Below are 23,067 nucleotides of genomic sequence, written 5' to 3'. Positions count from 1 at the left end.
AATTCTCAGCCTGTGTTCTTAACCACTATGCAGTGCTGCCGTTAGGCAGATGGATGGCCTGGGCAAGTTTCTTTACTTTGTCTCTGTGTGTCAGTTTTCTCATCTGAAAATGGGGCTGCCTGGATTATTTAGCAAGGAATGGGTGTAAGAGTTATTAATAAAGCTTTAAAAAAAAAAAAAATATATATATATATAGTTAGATGGATGGATGGATGGATGGATGGGTGGGTGGGTGGGTGGATGGATGGATGGATGGGTGGATGGATGGGTGGATGCTTGGGTCTCTTACCTTGGAAATACTGTCTCAGTAGATTTAGGATATTCTTTATTTCAGTCGGAACTGGATTAGATGAACTCTGAGATTTTTGTACCTCTAACATTCGAAGACAGTGTTCCGCTGCTATTCATAAGGTTTTCACTGGCTAATGCTTTTCAGAAGTAGACTGCCGGGTCCTTCTTCCTAGTCTGTCTTAGTCTGGAAGCTCAGCTGAAACCTGTCCTCCATGGGTGACCCTGCTGGTATCTGAATATCGGTGGCATAGCTTCCAGCATCACAGCAACAGGCAAGCCCCCACAGTACAACAAACTGACAGACACGTGAAAGCTGAACAATGAATAATGAAGACTGAAGAGGAATTGATGCCTTTGAATTGTGGTGTTGGCGAAGAATATCGAATATGCCATAGACTGCCAAAAGAACGAACAAAGGAGTCTTGGAAGAAGTACAACCAGAATGCTCCTTAGAAGCAAGGATGGCGCGACTGCGTCTTACATACTTTGGGCATGTTGTCAGGAGGAATCAGTCCCTGGAGAGGGACATCAAGGTTGGCAAAGTACAGGGTCAGCGGAAAAGAGGAAGACCCTCAACGAGGTGGGCTGACACAGTGGCTGCAACAATGAGCTCAAGCATAATGATTGTAAGGATGGCGCAGGACCAGGCAGTGTTTCGTTCTGTTGTGCATAGGGTCTCTGTGAGTCGGAACCGACTCGACGGCACCTAACAACAACAACAGCAACATTTGAAGATACCTGATTTGAACATTTATGAATTATACAAAAAACTAAATTATATAGTAGGTGCCTAAACAAGGAAAAATTAGGGCTGATGTTGTCAGGGAAGGCTTGGGTTGGGTTTAAAACCAGGAACTGACATGCGTGGCTCGTAAACTTTGCTGATGGAAAACAGGTGCTTCATGAGCTAAAAGTAAGACGTACTGGTGCTGCTAATATTAATAGTGTTTTTTTCTGTCTGTGTGTGTCTGTAGTGGGCAGATAGCAGTTAATTTTCAAGGAGGAAGAGTCTGCTAATATTAATAATGTTTTTTTCTCTCTGTGTGTGTCTGTGGTGGGCAGATAGCAGTTAATTTTCAAGGAGGAAGAGTTCTGAGTAAAAGAGATGATAATAGGCTTGATATGCCTGATAAGCCCTGGTAGAAAGAGATGCATTTTGAAGATGTGGTGGACTTTGCAACCTGGACGGAGGACTGGACAGCAAAGATTCGGAGGGCTGGACAGCAAAGATTCAGCAAGGGAAGCGACATGGTGGAAGTGGTGGTTTGAGAATGTTATTTTGACATCGTTATGCTAGATATATTTCAGAGGGATAAATACTAAATAAAAAGTAATTGGAGTAACTGAAGTTATGAAGTATATCATAACAAGGTCTTGACTTGGTATCATAGTCATCTAGTGCTGCTGTAACAGAAATACCACAAGTGGATGGCTTTGACAAAGAGAAGTTTATTCTCTCACAGTCCAGTAGGCTAGCAGTCCGAATTCAGAGTGCCAGCTCTAGGGGAAGGCTTTCTTTTTGTCAGCTCTGAAGGAAGGTCCTTGTGATGCGTCAGCCTTCCCTTGGTCTGGGAGCATCTCAGCGCAGAAACCTCAGGTTCAAAGGACACACTGTACACCCAGCACTGCTTTCGTGGTGGCATGAGGTCCCCATGTCTCTCTGCTCACTTTTTTCTTTTATATCTCAAAAGAGATTGGCTTAAGACCCTATCTAACCTTGTAGACCTCATCAGTATAACTGCCACTAATCCATCTTATTGCATCGTAGTGATAGGATTTACAACATTTAGGGAAATCACATCGGAAGATAAAATGGCTGACAGTCATGCACTCATACAAGGGAATCATGACCTAGCCAAGTAGATGGATATTTTGGGGGGACACAATTCAACCCATGACACTTGGCGGTAGAAATTAAGAAGAGGTTGCACTGAGCAGAGATATTGAAGACATAAATGATCGTATTTGGTTGATAGATTAGACAGCCAGCAATGCAGTGCAGTAGATACAGCACTGAGCTAGGATTCAAAAGAACTGAGTTTTAGTTTGCCTCCAACCAGCTATTATTCTTCATCAACACCTGCTTTCTGTCGTCCGTGAAATAAAGTGGTTAGAATGGGTCTCAATGTCAAGCGGCATCTGTGTAGGATTCTGGTGGATGACATAGACAAAGTAGCTCCTTTCTTGGAGCTTACAGTGGTTGAGAGAATAAATAAAGGACCTAGTTTTGAAGAGAGGGAAGTGATTGATAAGCTTTTGGGAGTAGAAATAGAAGATATTTGGAGAGCTAGTAGGCAGATTTCTCACCTGTTTGTTTGGCAGCCAGAATTGAAGCGTACTTAGATTTAAAAAAAAAAAAAAGTAGTAGTTAGAGTAGCCTCATGCTTTTTGCAACCCATACTACACTGTTGTACTAGATTTCTGGTTTTGCTAAATACATCACTTTATGTTCGTCCCTTGCTAAGACATCTTTCCAAGGCTCCCTTTAACATGAAGGATAAAATTTAAACCTTAGCATTAAAGCCCTTTTGAAGCCAGGCCAGACCTGCTTTTGCAGCTTAATTTTCCACTATTCTCTACATAGACTTTCTGTTGTAGCATGACTAATCTGTTAGCCTGGTAGTAATTTATTTGAGGACTGTCATTGTAGTTTCAAATTGGCAATTGAGGTAGCTGAGGTACAGTGGTAGAATTTTTGCCTTCTATGAGGGAGACCTGGGTTTGATTACTGGCCAGTGTAGCTCATGCACAGCCATTACCTGCCTCTCAGTGTGGACTTGGATGTTGCTGTGGTGCCGTCTTCCAGACTAAGATGGACTGAGAGGAAAGGCCTGATGAACTACGTCTGAAAATCAGCCAGTGAAAACCCCATGGATCACAACTGTCTGACCCACAGCCAGTAATGGGGGTGGTTCAGGACCTGGCAGCATTTGTGCATTGGAGGGGTGGGTTGCTGTAAGTCAGGGGCTGATTCCACGCAGCCAACAAAAAGGTACAATGACTTGAGTTTTATAAGCCAAATACACTTTCATTTGCTTAAATTATACCGTTATCAAGTATGTTAAAAAAAAAAAAATGTTGAGTATGTCATTATTTCCAGTGGCTTTGGGGACAAATTGTGTTGACTGAATTTCTAATGGTAGGTTAAAATATAAAAACAGAGCATACCATGTTGTTAGTGCTTCTCCATCCAGGGTCAGTGAAAATATACACCAATTTAGTGAAACAGTCCTCTAACAGAATTTGGTATGTGGAATATTTAAGCTAAGAGAATCCAGGACCAATCCTACATTACAGAGTGAAGATTAAAGATCAGAATCAAGCATTAGAACATTAGAGCTTTTTTCAGCTAAGCTCTACAGTTCCATGTTATTTGACTGAGGAATGCTGAGACAGCCAAACAGAATACAAACTGGAAGGAGAACAGGTCACAGTGTGACCGTGTACCTACCAGCAGATAGACTAAGCAGAAGAGAAGCGACCCTTAAAAGAGCTCAAGGCTAATACTAGGTTTAGAAGAAAACCTGCCTCTGATACATTGTGATTGAAAGAAAACAGGGTGCTTATTAAGCAAAGGCACTGGAGGCCCAGTGATCTTTTGGTCTGGTTTTATTACCAGATTTTTACTAAAGTGGCTTCTGTATTATTCAGTAATTTCCCAGAAGTTTCTTGATACTTAGTAGACTTTCCGTTAATTTTCTTTTTCAAATTTCCAGGCAGTAACATCCAAAACAGTTTCTGGATGGCACAAATGGTTAGATCTTTGCCAGGAATTGAACCTGGGTCTCCCACATGGAACACAAGAATTCTACCACTAACCTACCAGTGTTTCTTAGCCACACTATTCTCATTGAATGGCTGGCACTATGTTTCTGTACTAGGGATTAGATTGGTACTTATGCCGAAGAAGTTAATTCTTCGACAGAAGTACAGTTTAGTTCCTCCTTTTACCATAAAGTCTTCTTTGATTACTGGGCTCTCTCGCTTCTTCTCAAAAGCTGTACCAACCCATAGGCAGTGAGCTCAGTACATCACTGTGTTGGGCACAGGGTGGTAAGTCCTCTGCCCTGGAGGCGTTCAGTCTTGTGTGAGAAACCAAAACGTAGATGCTAATTTCAGTTCAGAGTGTGTGGCAAGTGCTCCGACAGAGTTGTGACTAAGGGGCCTGGGACTTGAAAGGTCAGCCACCAAGCCCCAACCTGTAGAAATCAAGGAAGTCTCCTAGTCCCTAATTAGTTTCTGACCCTAGGAAAAAAAAAGAATGCTAAGGATTTAGTCAGGTTTTAGAGGTAGGGAGTGGGAGGAGGGACAGTACATTCTTGGAAAACAGCAGCACAAGCCAGAGACTTGGAAGCATGAGACACATGCTATGTGTTCAAGTAGCTCTGTACCACCACAACATAAAGCTGGAGGCAGGGAATGGCAGGAAATGTGAAAATGAAGACTTAGGCCATAGCAGAATTTCATGATTTCTTTGTACCATGTGGTGAATCTTGAATTTTGACATACAGATAATGGAGTCCGTAAAAGGTTTTAAGCAGGGGGAATGGCAGTTTGATAGTCTACTCTTTGATTTGTGGCAGCAGTGTGAAGGATTGATTTGCTAATGTAGCAAGACAAGAATTAGGGAGCTCCCTTAGGAAGTTGGAGCCCCGGTGGCACAGTGGTTAAGAGCTTGACTGCTAACCAAAAGGTGGGCAGTTTGAATCCACCAGCCACTCCTTTGAAGTCCTATGGGGCAGCTCTCTGTCCTACAGGGTCGCGGTGAGTTGGAATCGACTCGACAGCAATGGGGTGTTTTCTGTTAGGAAGTTGCTCTAAGTAAGAGATGAGAGCTTGAGCTAAGATAATTTTATTTGGGATGGAGAAATGGATTAGAAAAAATTGAGGTAAAATTTAAGATAGTGGAGGGAGGGTGAAGGAAAGAGATGTTTTTCAGGTCTCTGACTTGAGGACTGGGTGGGTTGCAGTGCCACATGGTTAGATCAAGAACATAGGAGGAGGAGATTGGGAAGCAGAAGGTAATGTGTTCATTTTGGATTTAGTTGTTTTTGAGATATCTTGAAGCATGAAGGAAGAAAGATCCAACTTTTTAGTGGGCTTTGTTCATTCTCGACATTAATATAGCGTATCATTGAGAGGTTTAAAGCAATGGATCAGTCAGGAGAAGATAGTAAGGACTAAAGATAAAAGTTACGGCAGCCATCAGCACAGAAGCCATGAGAGGGGATGAAATCTCCTGAGAAATCCATGTATAGTATTAAAGTGTAAAGGGAAGACTGAGAACAGATCCGTGGCAGCATCAGAACTTAAGGATGAGCAGAGGAAACTTATCAGAGGAGACTCAGAAAGGAGAGTCAGAGATATGAGAAGCAGAAATATGTAATTTGACAAGCCACAGAAGTAGAGGGTTTCAAGGGGAAACAGTAGTCAAAAGTGCCTCATTGCGATACAGTGGGTCACTTTTGTGTGCCTTCCTCACCATGGTTTTGTAACTCCCACTCAAGTGATTGGGTGGGACTGAGCGAATAGGGTATTTGTGGCCTACCAAGGGGTTGGTCAGTTTTGCCATCACTCTGGGCTTGAAATGAGCCATCCCAGAGGTGGGAAGGAGAGAATCTCACCACCACCAAGGAAGAACAGCCGGGAACAAAGCATGTCCTCTGGACCTGGCCTGCCTGCGCTGAGACCCTCCTGGAACCAGGAGACAGAGGGGGCGCTGTAACGCTGAAGACGGTGAGAAGCGAAACGGCAAGAAGCGAGAAAGCTGAGTGCCTGCAGGCAGGAGGCTTGCTGGCAGAGTAGGGTGCTGCCATGCACTTGGTGGAGCTAGGTTTGTGAGGCTTACTGGCAGAGTGAGGTGCCTCCAGGCGCTTATTGGCAGAGCTAAAAGAACTTTGTAATACTTGCCCAAGCAGGGTGGAGGCCGAGAGGCCAGAGAGGTGTGTCGGTGAGCATGGCTGGGAAGAGACTGTCCTGATGGAAGCACTGTATGCTGAGTTTCCTCAACCTGAATTATAACCTGTTACTTCCCTAATAAACCTCGTAATCGTGACTACTGCCTGCTTTTTCTTATTGTCCCACAATTCAGTTTCATGTTACAAACAGAAAAGCGGTTCAAGGCCCCCACCCTAGCACATTCCTAATTTATTTTCCCCATTCACTGTAGCTGCTTTTCACCCCACAACAAAAGTTACCGTGGTTTTCCTTTGTAGAGGATATTTATTTTGAAGCTCTATAGTAAATAAATAGCATTTATTTTAAAAAGTTATTTAAGAGTTCTTCTGTTTGTGAAGAAAAAAAAACTAAAAACTGAACATACTGATCTAGAAAGTGTATATATATATTAAGAAAAAATTGTGTGGCCATTGTAATGAATTATCATAGCAGAGAAGTAGGGAGTGCCATGGGAGGGAGGGTTGGTGTCAGAGTTGGTGAAGATGGTGGAGAGAGGAGCCGTGTGTGACCTCTGCCTCACAGGAGTCAGCCTTGGGCTGTTGGTCTTGATTCTCCTTCCCCCTTGTGAAGTTAGAGGAGGTCAGATGCTGCCCCTACGCCATTTTTATACAGTTGTGGCAGGGAAATAAAAAAAAGTTAAATTCTGCCACAACTGGTGGTATAACGAGGACAGAAACTAGCTTTTAGATGACTGAGGACTAAGTAGAAGGAGAAGAAGTTGCGACTCCAAGCATGCAGTATTCTGGAACTTAATAAGTGAAAGAAGGGGCAGTGCCTGATGACAGCTGACGCTAGAGAGCATATTCCGAGCCAGGCTAAGCCCAGCACGTGCAGTATTTTGTTTCCTCGTAATAACTCCCATTTTGCAGTGTTGATACAGAGGTACGGAGGATTTATAATTTGTCCAAGGTCAAACTAGTAAATACAGGATTTAGGATTAAAACTTGGGTCTTTCTGACTCTGAAGTCCATGCTCTTAGCTACTACATTATACCGCTTTCATAATTATCACTTGTTGCCTCTTTCTAAATCATGAAGTAACCCATCAGTACTCCTCCTTCGAGACGTTTCTTACATTTTTGTTTGTAATAACTAGCCGTGAGTAGTGTCCCCAGTTCATGATGGAACGGATCAGCGTTGTTTTCATTTATGTGCTCCCCAGAGAATGTTAAATGCGAAGTCCCTGAGTGGTGCCCGTGTTAATGCACGTGGCTGCCAGCCAGGTGGTTGGAGGTTCGAGTCCACGCTGCAGTGCCGCAGAGGAAGGTCCTGGTGATTCGCTTCCAAAATCCAGCCGTTGAACTCTGACGCATATGAGGTCGCTGTGAGCTGGGATTGACTCAGCGGCACCGGTTTCTACAGCCGTACAGAGAGCACACGGGCTTTGGGGTCAGCGGCGCCAGTTTCTACAGCCGTACAGAGAGCACACGGGCTTTGGGGTCAGCGGCCCCGGTTTCTACAGCCGTACAGAGAGCACACGGGCTTTGGGGTCAGCGGCGCCGGTTTCTACAGCCATACGGAGAGCACACGGGCTTTGGGGTCAGCGGCGCCGGTTTCTACAGCCATACGGAGAGCACACGGGCTTTGGGGTCAGTGGCGACCGGTTTCTACAGCCGTACAGAGAGCACACGGGCTTTGGGGTCAGTGGCGACCGGTTTCTACAGCTGTACAGAGAGCTCACGGGCTTTGGGGTAGTGGCGACCGGTTTCTACAGCCGTACAGAGAGCACACGGGCTTTGGGGTCAGCGGCGCCAGTTTCTACAGCCGTACAGAGAGCACACGGGCTTTGGGGTCAGCGGCCCCGGTTTCTACAGCCATACAGAGAGCACACGGGCTTTGGGGTCAGCGGCGCCGGTTTCTACAGCCATACAGAGAGCACACGGGCTTTGGGGTCAGCGGCGCCGGTTTCTACAGCCATACAGAGAGCACACGGGCTTTGGGGTCAGCGGCTCCGGTTTCTACAGCCATACAGAGAGCACACGGGCTTTGGGGTCAGCGGCCCCGGTTTCTACAGCCATACAGAGAGCACACGGGCTTTGGGGTCAGCGGCGCCGGTTTCTACAGCCGTACAGAGAGCACACGGGCTTCGGGGTCAGTGGCGACCGGTTTCTACAGCCGTACAGAGAGCACACGGGCTTCGGGGTCAGTGGCTCCGGTTTCTACAGCCGTACAGAGAGCACACGGGCTTCGGGGTCAGCGGCGACCGGTTTCTACAGCCGTACAGAGAGCACACGGGCTTCGGGGTCAGCGGCGACCGGTTTCTACAGCCGTACAGAGAGCACACGGGCTTCGGGGTCAGCGGCGACCAGTTTCTACAGCCGTGCAGAGAGCACACGGGCTTCGGGGTCAGCGGCGACCGGTTTCTACAGCCGTACAGAGAGCACACGGGCTTCGGGGTCAGCGGCGACCGGTTTCTACAGCCGTGCAGAGAGCACACGGGCTTCGGGGTCAGCGGCGACCGGTTTCTACAGCCGTGCAGAGAGCACACGGGCTTCGGGGTCAGCGGCGACCGGTTTCTACAGCCGTGCAGAGAGCACACGGGCTTCGGGGTCAGCGGCGACCGGTTTCTACAGCCGTGCAGAGAGCACACGGGCTTCGGGGTCAGCGGCGACCGGTTTCTACAGCCGTGCAGAGAGCACACGGGCTTCGGGGTCAGCGGCGACCGGTTTCTACAGCCGTGCAGAGAGCACACGGGCTTCGGGGTCAGCGGCGACCGGTTTCTACAGCCGTACAGAGAGCACACGGGCTTCGGGGTCAGCGGCGACCGGTTTCTACAGCCGTGCAGAGAGCACACGGGCTTCGGGGTCAGCGGCGACCGGTTTCTACAGCCGTGCAGAGAGCACACGGGCTTCGGGGTCAGCGGCGACCGGTTTCTACAGCCGTGCAGAGAGCACACGGGCTTCGGGGTCAGCGGCGACCGGTTTCTACAGCCGTACAGAGAGCACACGGGCTTCGGGGTCAGCGGCGACCGGTTTCTACAGCCGTGCAGAGAGCACACGGGCTTCGGGGTCAGCGGCGCCGGTTTCTACAGCCGTACAGAGAGCACACGGGCTTCGGGGTCAGCGGCGACCGGTTTCTACAGCCGTGCAGAGAGCACACGGGCTTCGGGGTCAGCGGCGACCGGTTTCTACAGCCGTACAGAGAGCACACGGGCTTCGGGGTCAGCGGCGACCGGTTTCTACAGCCGTACAGAGAGCACACGGGCTTCGGGGTCAGCGGCGACCGGTTTCTACAGCCGTACAGAGAGCACACGGGCTTCGGGGTCAGCGGCGACCGGTTTCTACAGCCGTACAGAGAGCACACGGGCTTCGGGGTCAGCGGCGACCGGTTTCTACAGCCGTACAGAGAGCACACGGGCTTCGGGGTCAGCGGCGACCGGTTTCTACAGCCGTACAGAGAGCACACGGGCTTCGGGGTCAGCGGCGACCGGTTTCTACAGCCGTGCAGAGAGCACACGGGCTTCGGGGTCAGCGGCGACCGGTTTCTACAGCCGTGCAGAGAGCACACGGGCTTCGGGGTCAGCGGCGACCGGTTTCTACAGCCGTACAGAGAGCACACGGGCTTCGGGGTCAGCGGCGCCGGTTTCTACAGCCGTACAGAGAGCTCACGGGCTTCGGGGAGAGAAGGGTACAGGCTTGCTCTCACAGGCTGCCTGACTTAACTGTTTAGTCTCCGTGGTTGTCTCTCTTGCTCTCCCAGTACCGTAGTTTAATTAGAGTGGCTTTGGAATAAATCTTGATTGTCTGGCAAGGTGAATCACCTTCTTTTGCCCTTTTTTTTTTTTTTTTTTTTTAGCTCTTCTTGGATTACAGTGGTTTTGCAAATAACGTGCTGCGGTAAATAATGCACCGACAGGTATAATGCACACAGCACACCTAGGAAAATAATGCACGAGGGGGTTGCGAGGTTGGCAAAAAACATAACGTGTGCGTTATTTGCATAAAAAATATAGTCCTTTATTCCACATAATATTTAGAACATTAGGATTCCCTCACCAAAAGAAAAAAAAGCCCTGTAGATATTTTGATAGGAATTGAATTTGAAGCGATGAATTTCTCTGGGGAGGATTGAGATCTTTACATAGCTGTCACCACCATCCCATTCATGAACATATTATATCTTTATTTGTGTCTTTTTATGATCTTTAACAGTTTAATTTTTTTTTTTGTCTATAAATGGTTGTGTATATTTTCTTTGGTTGAAATCTAAACTGTTCTAGTGTTTTTTTTTTTTATTGCTTTTGATTTCTTAACGTTTGGTTATTGCTGGAGAGAGTATTGGCTTTTTTGTTTCCTGTGTTTTTTTGATTGAAATAATTCACATACAGTGAAATGTTCAGATCTTAACTGTTGTTCAGTTTTGACAAATGCATACACCTGTTCACCAAGTAGTTTCATTATTAGTAATTCCTTCCTTTTTATTGCTGAGTAGTAGTCCATTGTATGAATATACAGGTATGCATGACTTAACATCCGTGGTACCAAAACCAAACTAATTGCAGTGGAGTCCATTCCGACTCATAGCAGCCCCATAGGTCAGAGTAGAACTGCCCCGTAGAGTTTCCAGGGAGCACCTCATAGATTTGAATTGCTTACTTTTTGGTTAGCAGCCTTAGCTCTTAACCAGTACACGACCAGGGTTTCCATCCGTGTTAGATTCTGTGAAATAGGACGTTGTGTGTGTTAGATGTTGTACAAACGTTATATTACACACAGGAGAGAGGCCTGCGACGCCGCCGCTGCGGCCAAGGGACTCCGAGGTTGTCGCTGGTCTGTGGTGCCTCCTGTGGTCCAGCCCGCCGCCTCCAGGCAGGCTGCCCTTCTCTCTGCCTGCCTTCCCTGTCCCCCCACCCCCACCCCACAGGCTTTGAACTCTCCCAGCCCCGCCCGCCCCTTCTCCACCTCCTCCCCCTGCCGCCTTTCCTGCTCCTCTTCCCACCACCACTGCAGCCCTGACTGCTCAGTGGCTGCCACCACGGGAGGGGCGCGGGCTCAGGCGTCGTGGCACAGGGCACCCTGCCACCCCAGGGCCAGGACTGAGGTGGGACCTGGAGAGCTCGGGAGAAACAGCATCTCTGGGACTTAGCAAAGTATGTCCCATACCTCCTGTTCCCTGATTGGAATTTCTGAACTCTGTGGTAACTTTATGGGACCACAGAGGTGTGTGGGGTCGGTCCTGGCCCGGGCGTTAGGCTTCTGATATCCATACTACAGTTTATTTTCCTATTGATGGGCACTGGACTACTTAACAATTTTTTGGCTTGTAGGAATAAAAAGCTCCTGGTGATACTCCTGTATAAGGCTTTTTTGTGGACATAGCTTTTAGTTCTCTTGGACAAGTACTTAAAGTGGTATTGAAGGATCATAGGGGAGATAAATGTTTAACATTTTAAGAAATTCCCAAAGTAGTTGAGTATCGTGTGCTTCTGGCTGTGATATCCTGAGAATGACACAACATCACTTGTGAAGTATTCCGGCCATGAGTGCATAACCTGAATCTGATCATGGTGAAACGTCAGGACCGTACTATTCAGAAATAAGAAGGACTGCATGCTTCACAAATGTCGGTGCCATGTTAAGATAAAGAAAAAGCAAGAAATTTTCCAGATTAAAAGCGACTAAAGAGACGTGGCAAATGCAGGACAGGATCCTAGGCTCAATTCTGTAAAAAATGCTGTAAAGGACAGTTATCAGGTCAATTGACAACATTGGAATATGGACAGTAGATTGAAGTGTGGTGTCAGTCTGCCATTTACTGAAGTCGATAGAGTGGTTATGGAAGATAATAATACCCTTATCCTGTGACAGGACATACTAAAGCACTTAGAGATGAATCAGAGAGAGAGAGAAGGGAGGAGGGGAGGGCATGCCCTGTGCAAATGGCAGATGATGGAACAAATGGGGCAAAATGGTAAGATTAGGTTGATATGGATAAAGGGTTTGAGGATGTTCTTCGTACTGTGCTTGTAATTCTTGCGTAAGTTTGAAATTATTTCTAAGTAAAAAGTTGGGGGAAAAAACCCCAAAATTGTCTGGTATGGGATTTCTCCATCCTTTATGTGAGGTGTGGATTTATCCATTCAAATTTCCTTGTCATTTGTCTATTCCAGTTTTTCTTTTCTTTATGTCCCTTTTTTTCCTAGAAATTTACCCACTTCTAAGTTTTCAAATGTATTTGCATATATAGTTCATAATATTTTATAATTTAAAAAATTGTTATTTCTATAGCTATTTCATCTTTATATAAATTGCATTGACACCTTCACGTCTTTCCTTGATCAATTTTGCTAGAGATTTGTGTCTTTTATATTTCCTTCAAAGAACCAGCTTTTGGTTTTCTTAACCTTTGCAGGTTTTTTCCCCTCTATTTCAGTGATTGCTGGCCTTATAGCCTTCCTTCTTTCTTTGGACTTACACTGTCTTTGATCTTTCTGAGTAGTAACCTTAACTCTTTTTTTTCCTTCAGTCTTTATCTCCTAATGTATTCAAACGCATAGTTTTTCTGCTGTTGTCTAATTACATCCTACCAGTTTTGATATGTATTCTTCAGTTGTAAGTATCTCATAATGTTCCTCGTCATTTCTTCTTTAACTGCAGGGTTATTTAGTTATATAATTTTTTGTTGCCAGACTTGGAGATTTTTAAGCTCTCTTTTTATGATTTCAGATTTTGTTGCAATGTGCTTGGAGAGGATAATCTGTTAAGGTTTTTTTTTTTTTAATTTTATTGCGCTTTAAGTGAAGTTTACAGCGCAAATTAGTTTCTCATTCAAAAATTTATACACAGCTTATTTTGTGACATTGGTTGCAGTCCCCACAACGTGTCCGCACTCTCCCACTTTCCCTTTCTGCTCTGGATTCCATGTGTCCGTTTGTCCAATTTTTCTGTCCCTTGCTGCCTTCTCATCTTCACTTTGGGGCAAGTGTTGCCCATTTGATCTGGTATACTTGATTGAACTAAGTAAGACGCATGCTCCTCATGCGTGTTATTATTGTTTGTTTTATAGGCCTGTCTAATCTTTGGCTGAAAAGGTGGACTTCGGGAGTGGATTCAGTTAGCAGGTTGTCAGGGGGCCTCAGTCTCAGGGGTTCCTCCAGTCTCTGTCAGACCATTATGTCTGGTCTGTCTTTGTGAATTTTGGAACATGTTTGTCGTGCTTTTCCAGGACCCTCTATTGTGATCCTTGTCAGAAAGGTTGCTGGCAGTAGCTTCTGGGCTCAGGCTGGTGGAGGCAATGGTTCATGTGGTCCACTAGTCCTTTGGATTAATATTTTCCTTTTGCCTTTGGTGTTCTTCATTCTCTTTTGCTCAGGACAGGATGGGACCAATAGATGTATCCTAGATGGCCGCTCACAAGCTTTTAAGACTCCAGACACCACTCAGCCAAGTAGGATATAGGGCATTTTCTTTATGAACTACGGCCAATCAACCTAGACGTCCCCCGAGGCCACAGTCCCCAGCCATCAGCCCCAGTAACTCAATCCCTCAAGGTGTTTGGATGTGTCTAAGAAGCTTTGGTGACTTTGCCTTGGTCAAGTTGTGCTGACTTCCCCTATAATGTGTGTCTTTCTCTTCACCAAAGTTAACACTTATCTACTATCTAGTTTGTAATTTTCCCTCCCCAGCTCTCCCCTCCTTTGTAGCCCTCAGAGATTGTTTTTGTGTGTGTCTATGTGTATAAACCTTTTCTTGAGTTTTTGTAATAGTGGTCTCATGCTATATTCGTCCATTTGTGATTGACTTATTTCACTCAGCATAATGCCTTCCACATTCATTCATGTTGTGAGGTGTTTTCCAGGTTCATCATTGTTCTTTATCATTGTGATTGACTTATATCACTCAGCATAATGCCTTCCACATTCATTCATGTTGTGAGGTGTTTTCCAGGTTCATCATTGTTCTTTATCATTGTGTAGTGTTCCATTGTGTGTATGTACCATAATTTGTTTATCCATTCATCTGTTGATGGGCACTTCGGTTGATTCCATCTTTTTGCTATTGTGAATAATTCTGCAGTGCACATGGGTGTGCATGTGTCTGTTCATGTGAGGGTTCTTATTTCTCTAGGATATAGTCCTAGGAGTGGGATTGCTGGGTCCTATGGTATTTTATTTCTAGCTTTAAGGAAGTGCCATATCCTTTTCCATAGTGGTTGTACCATTTTACAGTCCCACCAGCAATGCATAAGAGTTCCAGTCTCTCTGCAACCTCTCCAGCATTTGTTATTTTCTGTTTTTTTTTTTTGTTAGTCCCAATAATGTAGGGGTGAGATGGTATCTCATTATAGCTTTGATTTGCATTTCTCTGATAGCTAATGATCACAAGCATTTCCTGATGTGTCTGTTAGCCACCTGACTGTCTTCTTTGGTGAAGTGTCTGTTCATATCCTTTGCTCATTTTTAAATTGGATTATTTATCTTTTTGTTTTTGAGGTGTTGAAGTATTTTATAGATTAGACCCTTGTTGGATGTGTATAGCCAAAAAATTTTTCCCAGTCTGTACGTTCTCTTTTTACTCTTTTTGTGAACTCTTTTGATGAGCATAAGTGTTTAATTTTTAGCGGCTTCCATTTATCTAGTTTATCTTCTGAAGTTTGTGCAGTGTTAGTTATGGTTTGTATTATATTTTATCATGTATTAGGGCCCCTAGCATTGTCCCTATTTTTCTTCCATAATCATGATCTTTTTAGGTTTATATTTAGGTCTTCGACCCATTTTGAGTTAGTTTTTCTGTATGATGTCAGATATGGGTCCTGTTTCATGTTTTTAAAAATGGATATCCAGTTTTGCCAGCATCGTTTGTTAAAAAGATTGTTTTCTCCCCATTTAATGGACTTTGGTCTTTTGCCAAAGATCAGCTGACCATAGGTAGATGGATTTACATTTGGGTTCTTGAGTCTGTTCCGTTGGTCTGTGTGTCTGTCGTTGTATCAGTACTAGGCTGTTTTTGACTGCCGGGGCTGTATATAGTAGGTTTTGAGATCAGGTAATGTAAGGCTTCCTACTTTGTCCTTTTTCTTCAGTTATGCTTTGCTTATCCAGGGCCTCTTTCCTTTCCATATAAATTTGGTGATTAGTTTTTCCATCTCAATAAAGAATGCTCTTGGTATTTGGATCAGGATTGGATTATGTCTGTAGATCGCTTTGGGTAGAATTGACATTTTTACAATTTGAGTCTTCCTGTTCATGAGCATGGTATGTTTTTCCATTTATGTAGGTCTCTTGATTTCTTGAAGTAGTGTTTTGTAGTTTTCTTTGTATAAGTCTTTTACATACCTGGTTAGATTTATTCCTAAGTATTTCATTTTTTAGGGGCTATTATAAATGGCATTATTTTCCTAATTTCCTTTTCAAAGTTCTCTTTGTTGGTGTATAGGAATCCAGCTAATTTTTTTTAATCTTGTATCCTGCTACTCTGCTGAATCTTTCTATTAGTTCCGGTAGTCTTCTTGTGGAATCTTTGGGCTTCTCGGTTGTATAGTATCGTATCATGTGCAAACAGGGGTAGTTTTACTTCTTCCTTTCCTACTTGGATACCCATTATTTCTTTTTCTTGAGTTATTGCTCTATTTAAATAGGAGTGGAGATAAAAGACATCCTTGTCTTGTTTCCATTCTCAGTGGCAATTCTTCACTCTCATTTCTTGTTATGAATCTGTTCAGATGTTCTCTCTCAGTTTGTGTTAGTCTACGTAGGTAGTGTGTTTCTAGAAATTTGTCCATTTCCTCTAGGTTCTAAAATGTTAAGAGTATAATTTTTCAGAATATTGTGTTATGATCCTTTTTATTTCATTTGGGTCTGTTGGAATGTCCCCCATACCAATTCTTATTTGCTTCCTTTCCTGTTTTTTCTTTTGGTAGTTTAGCCAGTAGTTTTTTAATTTTGTTCAACTTTTGAAAGAACCATAGTTTTGCCTTGATTCTTTTTGTTATTTTTCTGTTCTCTGTTTCGTTTATTTTTCCTCTAATCTTTATTATTTCCTTTACTCTGGTGCCTGTGGGTTGTTTTGCTGTTCTCTATTTGTTTGAGTTGTAGGGCTAACGTTTTGATTTTGGCACATTCTTCTTTTTGATGTTTGCATTTATTGCTGCAAATTGACCTCTGAGTATTGCCTTTGCTGTGTCCCAAAAGTTTTGTTATGATGTGTTTTCATTCATATATGATTCTAGGAATTTTTTAGTTCTCTCTTTTGTGTCTTGTATTACCCAGTTGTTTTGAAGCAAGGTGTCTTAAGTCCATTTTCCTGTTCTAAGTCTTTTTGCGTTGTTTTGTTATTGAGAGCACTTTACCTAGATTGGTATCTGGCTGATGCTATCCTGTGTTCTAGATTCTGGTTGTTGCGTAATGTTGTTGGCTCCCTAACTGAAGGACTCCCTTTAATATTTCTTTTAAGTTTGTGTTGGTTTTTATGAATTCCCTTCATTTCTGTTTATCTGGTAATGTCCTAATTTCACCATCTTATTTGTGAGAGTTTTGTGGAATATATTATTCTTGGTTGGCAGTTTTATTCTTTCAGGGGTTTACATATGTCATCCTATTGCCTTCTCGCCTGTACGGTTTCTGTCGAGTAATCAGAACTTAGTCTTATTGTTTCCCCTTTGTGAGTGAGTTTTTGTTTTTCTCGGGGAGCTCTCAGGATTCTTTCTTTATTTGGTTTTGGCAAATGTAATTATGATGTGTCTTGGTGACTATCTTTTGGGGCCTATCCCATATTGGCTTTGTTGAGCTTCCTGGATGGTCAGCGTTTCATCTTTAATGATATTTTGTAAGTTTTCTTCCAGTAAATATTCCACAGCCCTCTCTGGGTTTTCTATTTTCTTGCCCTGTTCTAGAACTTTGATTACACAAAAATTTTTGCTCTTGACTGTGTCCCACATTTCTCAGGTTTTCTTCTTCTATGGGATTTTCCCCTAAAGTGGCCTCCAGGACTTGTCTTCAATTTCACTGATTCTGTTTTCTGTTGTTTCAAATTTGCTCCTGAAACCTTCTATTGAGTTGTCCATTTCTGAAATTTTGTTGTTTATCTTTTGAATATCTGGTTGCTGTTTTGTATGATTTCTAGTTGTTTATTTATTTTGACATTTTGTTCTTGTATTCCAGATTTCTTCTATTGCTTTGTCAATGTTTTCCTTGATTTTGGCTATGTTTTCTTTGGTTTTGTCTTTGTTTTCCATGATTTTTTCTATTTTTTCCTTGGTTTTGTCTGTGTTTTCCTTGATCTCTTTTCTAATCTCTTAGAGAATCCTAAGTATAAGTCTTTTGAATTCCATATCAGGTAGTTCCAGTGCCTTTTCTTCTACCAGAAGGTTATCTGATTCTTTATTTTGATCACTTGCTGGAGCCATTTCTCCTGTCTTTTTATATGTTTTGATATTTTCTGCCATCTCAGAGACATTAAGGTATTTTTTATTTATAGGTAGTATGTTCATTTGCTTCATCCTGCTTTTTTGTTTCATTTTGATATGTCATGGCGTTGGGCTGGATGTGCTTTGTTACTTGCTCGTCTGTGGGCACAGTGGTTCTCACCACCTTGTCTGGGTGGGCAGGGCAGCAGCAGTCAGGGCAAGCCCACTTCCCTGTACACTGGTTTAGTGAGGTGGCTGAGGGCAGACTGGGTGGGTGCTGTCTGCTGCCTGAAGTCAGTTCAGCAGTGTGGGAGTGTTCACAGCCTTTTGCCAGATGGTTGGGGATATTGGATGGGGAGAGTTATGGGCTCTCTTCCCACCATTAAACAGCTGGTCAACTGGCGGGAGGGGATTAGTGGAGTGGGCACAGTGTAATGACATGCCTGAGCACTGGGGGTGCTCTACCATGGCGGTGTGGTGGGAGCCAACAGTGAAGGGGCAAGGTGGTGTACAGGGCTAAGTGGGAAGGAGAAAGAAAGGAAAAAAAAATGGTGCAGTGGGAGACAGCAGCGAAGGGGGGAGATGGTATATGGGGCTAAGCGGGGCGGGGGGTGGGGAAGAAAAGGAAGAAAGAAAGAAAAAAAAGCCATGGGGCAGGAGGAGGTGTAGCCACCTGGCAAGGGCTTTATATTTTGGACATTGGTGGTGGGGACGACTGGGATGGGAGTCGTCTTAGTTATATAGTGCTGCTGTAACAGAAATATCACAAGTGGATGGTTTTAACAAACAGAAATTTATTCTCTCACAGTTTAGGAGGCTAGAAGTCCAGATTCAGGGCACCAGCTCCAGGGGAAGGCTTTTTCTTTCTGTCAGCTCTTGGGGAAGGTCCTTATCATCAGTCTCCCCCTGATCTAGGAGCTTTTCAGTACAGGGTCCCTGTTTCCGAAGGATGCTGTCTGCTCCGGACTCTGCTTTCTTGGTGGTGGGTAGTTTCCCTGTCTCTCTGTTCACTTCTCTTTTATATCTCAAAAGAGACTGACTCAAGATACAGTTTAAACTTGTAGATTGAGTCCTGCCTCATTAACATAATTCCCTTTAATCCTGCCTCATTAACATCATACAGGTAGGATTTACAACACAGGAAAATCACATTAGTTGCAAAATGGTGGACATTCACACAATACTGGGAATCATGGCCTAGCCAAGTTAACAGCACATTTTCAGGGAATGTAATTAAATCCATAACAGGATTTTTCTTGCTTCTACTCATGAGAAGGGAAAGCATGTTTCTGTGGTTACCAGGTGCTCTGTCTCCTGCTGGGAGCTTTGTGAAGTTGTCTTCCAGTACTCCCTGTCCGGAGTTGTTGGCTGGCTGTGTTTCAAGATGGTGACGCTGTGCCATTTTAGTTGGCAGGGGACCTCCACTCTGTCTCTCCTCTTTCTCTGTTTTCTGTCAGTTTTTTCTTCCATTCAGTGTTTGATCTAGTTCTTAATCCCTTCCTTTGATGCTTAAGTTTGCAGGATTGACGTTTTATCTAGTTTACCTATTTTTCGGGTCTTTGTTGCAGAGGGATGGCATCATGTGTCCGTCTAGGGTGCCAATGTTGGCTCCACCCCTGTTAGGTTTTAAGTCTTTGAAATTTGAGGCATCTTTTGATGTTTTAGTATATGGTCCATATTTAGGAACTATTCCATGTGTGCTTGAAAAGAATGTTTAATTTGCATTGAAGACATACAGTTCTGTCTATTTGATTGGGCTTGTTTCTAATATATACTATAAATCTTAGGTTTTTGTCCCCTTAGTGTATTATTTTGTGAGAGGTAAAGCATTTAGTTCTGTTGTGCATGAGGTCACCATGAGTGGGGGCCAACTAAAAGGCAGCTAACAGCAACAATTGAAACTAGGCAGCTGTAATTTTTGATTATTTTCTTTCCATCTGTCATTTCGTCAATGGTTGTTTTATATGTTTTGAAGAGCTATTGTTAGGTGCTTTTGTATTCATAAACACTATCTCTCTTTTTACTAATAAATGATAAATCTCTTAGTGACCTGATGTTTTTCATCTTAAATTTGATTCTATCAGCTTTATTAAAATTGTTACTGTGATTTTTTTTTCATATTTTCTCTTTATATCTTTACCCTTTGTTGTTGTTGTTGTTAGGCCGTCAAGTTGATTTCAACTTAAAGCGACCCCATGTGATAGAGTAGAACTGGCACATAGGGTTTTCTAGGCCATAATTTTTACAAGAGCAAATTGCCGGATCTTTCTCCCTGGAGCTGCTGAGTGGGTTTGAGTCACTAACCTTTTGGTTAGCGGTCGAGCACTTAACTGTTGCACCACAAGAGCTCCTTCTTTACTTTATAATGAGTTTAAAATTGTGGCTAACGTTTCCTAACAGGACTTTCGTAGCTAACATAATAAATATCTGGCCACTCTTGGATAGTCTTAAGTGCTTATATGGCTCCCCCAATAAAACTCAGAGTGAAACAGCATTAACTCATTTAAAAGTTTGGCAGGCCCCAGGTTAGGTTTGCTCTCCGTACCCCCACAGTATCAGGCTTGTCTTATTTGCATATTAGCATGTTGCTTATTGCCCATTGATGTGTTTTCTTTTCTCTTGGGTAAGTACCTAGGAGTGGAATGGCTGTATCATATGGTAAGCGTGTATTTTACTTTTAAGAAATGCCAAATTGTTTTCCAAAGTTGTTGTTGTTGCTCTTAGGTGCCATTGAGTCGGTTCCAACTCATAGCGACCCTACGTACTACAGAACAAAACACTGCCCGGTTCTGCGCCATGCTCACAATCATTATGCTTGAGCCCATTGTTGGAGCCACAGTGTCACTCCATCTCGTTGACGGTCTTCCTCTGTTTCGCTGATCCTGTTTCCAAAGTGGTTGTACCATTTTACATTCCCACCAGCAATGTGTGAGTTTTAGTCCTGCCACATCTCCACCAACATTTGGTTTGTTCAGCCTTTTTAATCTTGGCTATTCTAATACCCCTTGACGTCGAGTCGACTTTGACTCATAGCGACCCTATAGGACAAAGTAGAACTGCCCCATATGGTTTCCAAGGAGTGCCTGGTGGATTCGAACTACTGACTTTTTGGTTAGCAGCCGTAGCTCTTAACTGCTATGCCACCAGGGTTTCCAGCTCTTCTAATAGGTCTGTAAAACCAAAACTTGTGGCCAAGTGGGTTCCAACTCATGGCGTTCCCTCCTGAATTGTACAAGTAGAAATTGTTGAAATAGATAGTGTATCTTTGGCCGTATATACTTTCACCAAAAAACAAACGAACAAAAACCCTGTGTACCACAACAGTCCAGTCCACGGGCGGTCATAGAAATGATGCAGGACTGGGCAGCACTTTGTTCTATTGTGCATGGGGTCGCTATGAGTTGGGGGTCAACTCTACAGCAGCTGAGAACAACAACAGTCGTGTGACAAAGTGCCATCAAGCCGTTATGGTGTGATCCACTGGCTCGTAACCATGGAGTGCATATCTGATTCACCAAGGGGAATTTTTTTTTTTTTAAATGAGGACCCCATTAGTACAGACTCATTCTTGTTCATTAGGATTTGAGGGGATTTAGGGTGTTTCCTTTTGTTTAAATTTTCTTTACTGTTTTTAGATTGATAGATGCCATTGAATCGACTCTGACTCATGGCAACGTTATGTACAACAGAACAAAACAGTGCCAAGGCCTATGTCGTTTAAATCCTCATGATTGCTGGCATGTTCAAGTCCATGGTTGCAGCCTTGTGCCAGTCCATCTCACTGAGGGTCTTCCTCACCCTCACTGGCCCTCCATTTCACCAAGCATGATGTTTTCCTCCAGCAATTGATCCCTCCTCATGACGTGTCTGAAGCAAATGAGTCGGACAGTGTTCTGTTGTGATCCATAAGGTTTTCAGTGGTTAATTTTTAGAAGTAGATTGCCAGGCCTTTCTTCCTAGTCTGTCTTGCTATGGAATCTTCACTGAAACCTATCCACCATGAGTGACCAGCTTTTGAAATGCTGGAGGCATAGCTTCCAGCATCACAGCAACCTGTAAGCTACCACAGTACAACAAACTGATAGACGAGTGGTGGCTACTCTTATTAAAAAAAAAAAAATTAGTTGGTGATAATTTTTATTTATTTTAGGCTTTTTTTTTATGCAGAATCCTCTAATATTTCAGAGGACTGACACTCATACAGATTATCTGGTATCATGTACATGCATGTCTTCTATAACTCAGATGGTAAGTTCCTCGAGGGCAAAGTCTCTATAATTTTGAATCTCCAGTGGAGGCTGAATTTTTTGTGCCCACTAAAAAACTCACAAGGATACCTACTTTAAGTAACATCTGTCCTTAAAGAGGAACTGATAAGTTAGAGGTGTTTAAGTGATACCATTGACACAGCTGTAATGAAGGAGAGGAACAGGGTAGATAGGGTAAATGAAGTATCACATATCAATGTCAGGGCAGATCGGTTTATGTATACTATCTTTTTTTTTTTTTCCTGGAAAAAGTGCTTCAGTACCTCATTTAGTTTGGGATACCTTCTGAATATCCAGAGTAATGGCAGTAATTAATCTTAAATATTAAATTTCAAAAACTGAAGCTGTTAGGGTAATGGGATTTGATTGTATGAGAGTAAAAACAAAACCATGAGGTTTAATGTAATTGGCAATCTTTTACCACTAATGTGGGTATTAGGGTTTACACACACATACATACATACATAGTTCTTGATTATAAGACTAATACATGCTCGTGGTAGAAATTTAGAAAACACAGAAAGCAATAAAGAAAAGGAGAACCTAAGTACCAAAATTCCAGGACCCACAGTTTTGGATATTTTCTTCCCAACTTTTTGCTGTCCTGAAAGGGCGGGGGGGGGGCGGTGGGGAGGAATATATATATATATCTATGCATATATATGTAAATTTTGTGTCTTATTCCTAACGTTGTAACATAAACACTTTCCAATAGAAAGCGTCACTAAACATTACTTTTACATTTTCTTTAAAGTTTTGAATAGACAGTATATTCACATGGTTCAAAATTTAAAAGACAGATGATACAGTGAAAAATATACTTTTGTGGTCCTTGCCCAGCTACCCACTTTTCCTCTTCGGAGGTAACTAAGGTTTTTTTTTTTTTAAACCCTTCCAGAGAAATTTATACACATGCAAGCAAATACCTTTTTTATACACGTTGTAACATGCTATATGTGTCACTATGTACGTGCTCTCCCCCTCTTTATTTTTTAGTTTTAAATATTATCAAAGTAATACAAGTACTTTTTTTTTTCTTTACATATTTCAGGTGAAAGTTTACACAGCAAATTAGGTTCCCGTTTGACTATTTTTATAGTTTGTTCTGTGACGTTGGTTATAATTTTCACAGTGTGTCAGCATTCTCATTATTTCCATTCTGTTCTGTTTCCGTTCACCTAGATTCCCTTCCCGTCCTTGTCTTCTCA

The 23,067-nt window shown here is 43.2% G+C and overlaps 1 protein-coding gene across 4 annotated transcripts in view; it reads left to right on the top strand.

The window, feature by feature from the left end:
- The window catches only part of SUCO (SUN domain containing ossification factor), a 138,215-nt gene that overhangs the window by 16,462 nt on the left and 98,686 nt on the right, over positions 1–23,067 (top strand). The gene's annotated exons all lie outside the window — the stretch shown is intronic.

The sequence above is a fragment of the Loxodonta africana genome, chromosome 3 (genome assembly GCF_030014295.1).
Source record: "Loxodonta africana isolate mLoxAfr1 chromosome 3, mLoxAfr1.hap2, whole genome shotgun sequence".
Classification (NCBI taxonomy): Eukaryota; Metazoa; Chordata; class Mammalia; order Proboscidea; family Elephantidae; genus Loxodonta; species Loxodonta africana.
Note: the sequence above shows the minus strand (reverse complement) of the source record. Positions and strands in the feature narration are given on the sequence as shown.